This window comes from Anguilla anguilla, chromosome 2 (assembly GCF_013347855.1).
Source record: "Anguilla anguilla isolate fAngAng1 chromosome 2, fAngAng1.pri, whole genome shotgun sequence".
Classification (NCBI taxonomy): Eukaryota; Metazoa; Chordata; class Actinopteri; order Anguilliformes; family Anguillidae; genus Anguilla; species Anguilla anguilla.
In genome coordinates this window covers 72793260-72800031 of record NC_049202.1, presented here as the reverse complement: position 1 = coordinate 72800031, position 6772 = coordinate 72793260, and the positions used below count along the sequence as shown (strand labels likewise).

General features: G+C 50.3%; 1 protein-coding gene and 1 pseudogene across 2 annotated transcripts in view; both read right to left on the bottom strand.

The window, feature by feature from the left end:
• LOC118220421 lies at positions 1-1423 on the bottom strand (annotated as a pseudogene).
• A 4438-nt stretch (positions 1424-5861) lies between these two features.
• notum1b (notum, palmitoleoyl-protein carboxylesterase b) overlaps positions 5862-6772 on the bottom strand; it is a 17216-nt gene continuing 16305 nt past the window's right edge. For both annotated transcript variants that reach the window (XM_035403697.1, XM_035403699.1), the window contains one exon: positions 5862-6772. This exon is cut by the window's right edge and continues 439 nt beyond it. The gene's annotated coding sequence lies outside the window, so the exon portion shown is untranslated.

Below are 6772 nucleotides of genomic sequence, written 5' to 3'. Positions count from 1 at the left end.
GAGGGTTCGATCCAGTAGTGTTGGCCACACTCATCTAAGTCCTATCTCCAGTAGGGCCAGAAACCCCAGAAAAGAATCACCCCTCATCCCCTTCCCCACTCCACCTGTCAATCTGTCACTCAGTCTCAGAAGAGAGGGATTGTGGGAAATAGCAGCCTTGGGATTGCCTGGTTGGCTGTCATCCTGTTCATGCTGCATATCCAGAGCCAGGCTTGGCTCCGCTGGCCTTGAGATTCTCGAGTGTCAGGAGTCTCGAGTGTCATCACTCTGGGGTGAGTGTATTTGCTGAAGGCCTAAGACGGTCAAAGGGCGGGAGAGTCATCGCCTGATTGGTGGGTTTGGGGAAGTCCCCGCCCCCCGCTGACCGGTCTACACAAACAGGGGTTGCTGGGATACGGTGTGGGCCCTCTGGGAGCACGCCAGGTCGGCCAGGTAGAGCAGCAGGTTGAGGCAGGTGAAGACCGCCACCACCAGGTGGGCGTCCCACGGGCACCTCCCGCGCCCCCCCCCATCGCGGGCAGCCGGTGGGCCTGTAGGGGGCGCCGTAGCTCCTGTGAAAGCAGTAGATGGGCCAGACCACGGCGGCGCTGAGGTAGAGCAGCGTGGCCAGGAAGGTGTAGACCGCCACGGCTCGGTCCAGCGGGAAGCGGGGCGGGGGCGCCGCGGTCCGGGTCGCGGTCCCGGTCCCGGTCCCGGTCCCGGACCCGATCCTGCCGGACACGGTCAGCGCGATCACCGCCACCGTGGCGACGAAGCAGACGGCGTACACGGCCACGCAGTAGCGGGCGGGGACGTGGCGGGAATACTCGCCGTTGGCCAGAGCGCCGAAGATGACGCCGGCAGCGCAGGCCTGGCCCACCTTCAGCAGCCCGGGGGGCGTGGCCATGTACGGCGCCGGCGGCCGGCCGCCATTGGCCCAGGACAGCGCCACCTCGGCCGCGTAGGCCAGGCAGCAGGCGCAGGCGCAGACAGACACCGCCACGCGGTAGCGCCAGGTCCCGCAGGCCCCCCAGGAGCAGCCGGGGAGCAGGAAGTAGACGGGGTAGAGCGCGGCGGCGGCGGCCTGCAGCAGGGCGGCCAGGGCGGCGTGGGCGGCGGTCAGGTCGCCCCAGGAGACGGACAGGCAGGCGTGCAGCCGCGTCACGTCCAGCAGGACTACCGCCAGCGTGACGGCCAGGCAGAAGCTCCACACCGCCATGCACAGCCACCCGTAGGGGGCGCCGGTGTGGCCGGTGTAGTGCACCACCAGGCTGACCAGGGCGCCGCCCAGCGCCAGCTGGCACAGCCGGGCCACGCCCACCGCTGACACCAGCGCCCCCGGGTTCAGGAAGTGTCCGCCCGGCGTATCCACGGCAACGCCCCTCCCCCTCCCCCTCCCGCTCCCGCTCTGCTGCATGCTCAGCTGTTTGGCCTGGCGGGACATTCCGGAGACAGCCCCCCACCACCCCTCCGTCAGGAATAGAGAGGTTTTAATGACGCACCACTTTTCCCACAATGCTTTGTAAATCCAGAGAGCGAGTCTGAGTTTGTGTGACGCGGCTCCCGTCGAATATCTTGAGTCTTCTCTTACTCACAGAGCCGCAGAGCGCCTGCAATGAAAAATAAATTTATTAAAAATAAAAATAAAAAAATATCAGATTAGGCTAAGATCAGGGGTTGAAGCAGCATTAACGTGATCCTGATAATGACTCAAGGGCCAAACTGTCCTGGGCTGAACTTCAGACATTTTATGGCTACCAGATTAACTAAAGCACATGCTATACATAATTTTGCTACGCTGCCTGCATTTCAGATAAAAAAGTCTCTTTTAAAGTTAGCGTTTACCTTGTGGGCCCCTGTGTTTCTGTGTAAACGTCCCGTTTGGAGTGGAAGTTTATCTTGTGTGTTTCCTGGAGTCCATACACTGGTGGGATACTTTGGTTTGTGTTGGGTGTTTGGTTCTGAAAGGATTAGAGATCCAGTCCTGTTGGTCTGTCTCTAAGATGATCCGGTTCTGTGGGTCTCTCTCTAAGGTGACCCAGTTCTGGGGGTTTCTCTCTCAGGTATTCCAGTCCTGTAGGCTTCTCTCTCAGGTAATCCAACTCTGTGAGTCTCTCTCCCTAAGGTGATCCACTCCTGTGGGTCTCTCTCTAAGGTAATCCAGTCCTCTGGGTCTCTCTCTATGATGATCCGGATCTGTGGGTCTCCCTCTAAGGTGATCCAGTCCTGTGGGTCTCTCTCTAAGATGATCCAGTCCTGTGGGTCTCTCTCTAAGATGATCCAGTCCTGTGGGTCTCTCTCTAAGATGATCCAGTCCTGTGGGTCTCTCTCTAAGGTGATCCAGTCCTGTGGGTATCTCTCTAAGGTGATCCAGTCCTGTGGGTCTCTCTCTAAGGTGATCCAGTCCTGTGGATATCTCTCTAAGGTGATCCAGTCCTGTGGGTCTCTCTCTAAGGTGATCCAGTCCTGTGGGTCTCTCTCTAAGGTGATCCAGTCCTGTGGGTATCTCTCTAAGGTGATCCAGTCCTGTGGGTTTCTCTCTTAGGTGATCCGGTCCTATGGGTCTCTCTCTCTCGAAGGTGATCTGGTTCTTTGGGTCTCTCTCCCTGCAGAGTACCTGGCTCTCGCTCTGGTCCGATCCCCACCGGTCCTGGCTGTGCTTGGCCTCTCTTTAGGGTCTCGTAGTCCAGACAAGTTCCTGTCCTCTCCCTTTCTCCCTCTCCTTTCCTTCTATCCCGCTTTCCCTCTCTCTGTCCCTCGCTTCCTCCCTCCTCCTGTGTCTCCCTCTCTCCCTCTCTCTGCCCGTGTGACTCTTGGAGTGGGACAGAGGGGGCTATATAAACCCCATTGTGGGGTACTCACCCCAGGAGCCAGCCTATTACACTATTAATAGGGGTTTTTTTACTCTGGACAGGAATGGGGTTGGGCTCCTAATAGAGAATGCCTAAAATGCACAGGGAGAGTTTGGGTCGGGTCGGGGGTCACGTTTCTGGCTGGGGTGGGACAGGGGTCATTGTTGGGGGTGAGGGGGGGGGGGGGTTAATGAAGAGTGAAAGTGCCTCTCTGGAGTGACTCTGTGAAAGATTTACCCTGTTTGTGGGGTGGGGGCAGGAGGGGGAATGGACTTTGAGTGAAAGATAAGCGCATTTGTGTGAGTGGTGAGTGTGGAGAGAATAGAGTCACACACAGTATGTGCGGGCGAAGGGGGCGAGGGAGGGGGGAGCGAAGCAGAACTTTTATCTTTAAACCCTTTATTGGTCCCAAACTGTTCATTTATTTTGGGTGAATCAAGCTGATTACCGTACCTAAATAATCCACTGGCAGGTAATCAGTAAATATTTCCCCAAAGTGAAAACTCTCTTGAGAAAGTGTTTTCTTCCTTTACGTCGTGTTAGAGAATGGAAATGACAGTGTGTGTCATTTAATTTATCGGATTAGGTTGACATCAGCTGAATGACTTTGAAGAAGTGGGCTGCACTTTCAACTTAAATCCCTCCGTTAACTGTGCAGTGCACTATCACAAAGCACAGTTAAGCCCAGCAAACACAGTTAAGCCCAGCAAACAAACTTAGTGTGGTGTCTTTTTTAACCTTTAAAGGTGTAAAGATCACATATATGTGATTAGAATGTTCTTAACTGAACATTCTAATGCTGATGTCACAATCACTACTGGCAACTGAAAGCAGTGGAGTTCTAGAACAACTGATTTGGAATTTTGAGAAAAAGAAAAAAAAAAACATTCCGAAAAAACCTTGCTCTTCAAAGGGTTAACAAGCATACAGTTGCCTGCTCTGTACAGATCAGACTGCCAGAAGATTTAAGCCCACATTCTCTGAAAGCAGGCCAGACATGAATGCAGCGGTATGGACAGGAGGTCAGGGTGACTCCACAGGCCCTGACTAACAGGACTAACAGGGGCCCTCAAAAATATGGGTGTGGTTACGGTAACGGTGCAGGGATGGGGTGGCCTGGGGGTGGGGTGATGCCCAATGTGAGGTCTTTCCACAGGGGCCCAAAATCCCTAATAGCTCCCACACAAGCACATTCATCCACTCAAGACAATCTTCAGGTATGAGACCATGGCTCGTTCAGGCTGGGTTACAGATTTAAGTGGTGATACTGCCCCCTTGTGGATACATTTATTTTTAAATGTTAAAAACAAAAGTTTTTTTAGCTTGATGACCGCCTCGCACACTAGTTTATCCAGCGACGGCTGACTTGCTTCTCAAACAGAGCTCCGGTCGCTCGGCAGAAAATAATGATCTCATGTTTCTCTTTTCTGGCTTAACTGTGTCCCTCGCTGTGATTTATTTCTGTGAGTCAGACTGAAGCAAATCGACGTCAGTCTTACTATGCCCATGTATTCTCGCTTGTGTTGTGTGTGTGTGTGTGTGTGTGTGTGCCCAAAGTGTGTGTGCATGCATGTCTGTGTATGAAAGTGCGTGCATTTGTGTGTGTATGTAATTCTGTGTGTGTGTGTGTGTGTGTGTGTGTGTTTGTGAATGAGGTACAAATGTATTGCTGGCTGAAAATGTACAATTTGTTAGTGAAATGTTATGCAAAGGATTTTAATGATGCAACACATTTCTTTTTGCCTTAATTATAATTAATCCATCTTTATATTTGTTACAAAGACATGCGGGCAAAACAATAAACAAAAAATATAATAAAAGAACAAAACTTATTTACAATTTTACAAAGAATCACTTCTCTGTCAGAATAGCGTTTATAAATATGATTTACATAAGAAAATAAATATGTAAAATTACCTTGAGTAGCTTGAGTTTCTTCTGTTAAAAAAATATGTTACAGAACAAAATACAATTAGTAATAACCTTTTTTCTGCTTATTATGAAGTAGAGGTCCTTTTTAATGATCATTTTAAAAAATGAATACCAACCAACATTTTCTTAATATAAAAAGAAGTGATTTTTTCTTTTGAACATTTCTTAAGAGTCCAGCGTATCTTCTTTCATATATCCTGTATGGTGAGAAAGCTCCAGAGAAAAAGAGGTAAAATTGCAAACCTTTAAAGATACTGGGGGCAGTTCCTCTACTGCCCCCCCCACCCCTCACTCCTCAACCCCCGCCCCGCCCCCCCCCCATCCCCCCCACCGCCCCACACCTCACAAACACACACACACACACACCCCATTCCCCTTGTCCATCCAGATTTGGAAAATACCGCAAAACAGAGGTTCTCCAATTCAAAACCATCCACGCTACACATTTTACAGTAAAAATAAAATTAAAAAAATATAAAACAAATAAAAGTTACCTGGAAAGCAGAGAGAACGCGTACCCACAGTCATGTGATCAGTCATCGTCAGCACGGCGCTGATAGCAGCTGCTGAGGACCGAGATTAGTTTTAAAGCAGACTGCCATGGCTGTGTACCTGTGTATCTGTCTTATACAGCTGGAATGTAGAGGGACTCCATACAATGCTTTTACAGACAAAATCCTTGTGGTGTCTTGACATTTATATATTCTTTTTTGCATGAAAGTTTGGGATGTGTTTTGCGCCCATCAGAATGCCAGAATGCATTGTGGGATGGCTTGGGCACTGAACGCGGTTGGCAAAGGATGCTGGGAAAGCTGCCCTGATGCCACCTTCAGCGCACAAGTAATGCTCTGTACAACCAGTAGAGGGCAGAGCAGAGTAGCAGCAATACATTGCATTCCCCACTGACTCCTAAGGCAAAACAAAGTTTAAATCTGTGACCCAGAATCCAAGCTGAAGGGGGAACAAGAGCCATAGCTATCATCAAATCCTGCTCCCTTTCCCCCTCCCTCTCTCTCTCTCTCTCTCTCTCTCTCTTTCTCAGAGGTATGGGGCGGGGGGGGGGGGCGGGGGGGAGGCGGGGCAGGCAGAGGAGCTATTTCGCAGTTCGTAGCGAGGCTGCAGGAGCCAGTGCTTGTCTGTGTGTCCTCCGTCACAGAGAGAGATGAACATGGCCAGCTGGGTAATGACAAAGCCAGCTTTCACCCGGCAGACATCCGGCAGCTTCTGCATACATTTACACTACATTTATATTTATGCACATGTTGAAATTACACAGAGAATACACCATATTAAGATCATTGAGTCCTTGGCTTTTTTGACCAGATGACCCAGATTTAAAACAAAACAAAAAAACAAAAGCAAAACAAAACCAAACCACAAACAAAAAAAAAAAAATGCAAAACGAGAATCCTTAAAACGGGATTACATTCCTTAGTTTTTTCTTTTACAACCAAAAGATAAATCATAGGAGGAAAAAAAAGAAGTTGCGGAGGGTTGTGCCTTTTTGTCGTGTTGCCATGGTGACTCTCTCTTTGATGTTGCCCAGTCATAGCCGTCCTCGCAAGGTTGTCGAAGGAAAAAAGGCGGGCAATCAGAACAGGGGGGTGTGGCTACCACAACAGGGAGGGGCCAAAGGAGTAGAACAGGGCAATAGCAACAGGGGGCAGGAAGGAAGGGGTGGGAACATGGTGGGGAGAGGGGCACTTATTTTTCATCACATCACCACGAAAAGGTTCTGTCATAATTCACCACAGAGCAGTGATTACAGCGACACCCAGAGGACAGGAGGAGGATTACCGCTGAGCTCACACGGACGGAACATTCCTGAAAAAAAAAAAAAACATAAAACACGATGTTCTGTCCCTGCTCCTTGTCTCCAGAAGAAAACGGCCATTTTTCCTGTGAACGTCCTTCAGGGGAAAAAATAACCCGAAGCATGTGAAGGGAGGTGAAGGGGTGTGTCCAACATAGGAGAGTGTGTAAGAACTCAAGATGGAGAGAGAGCCAGA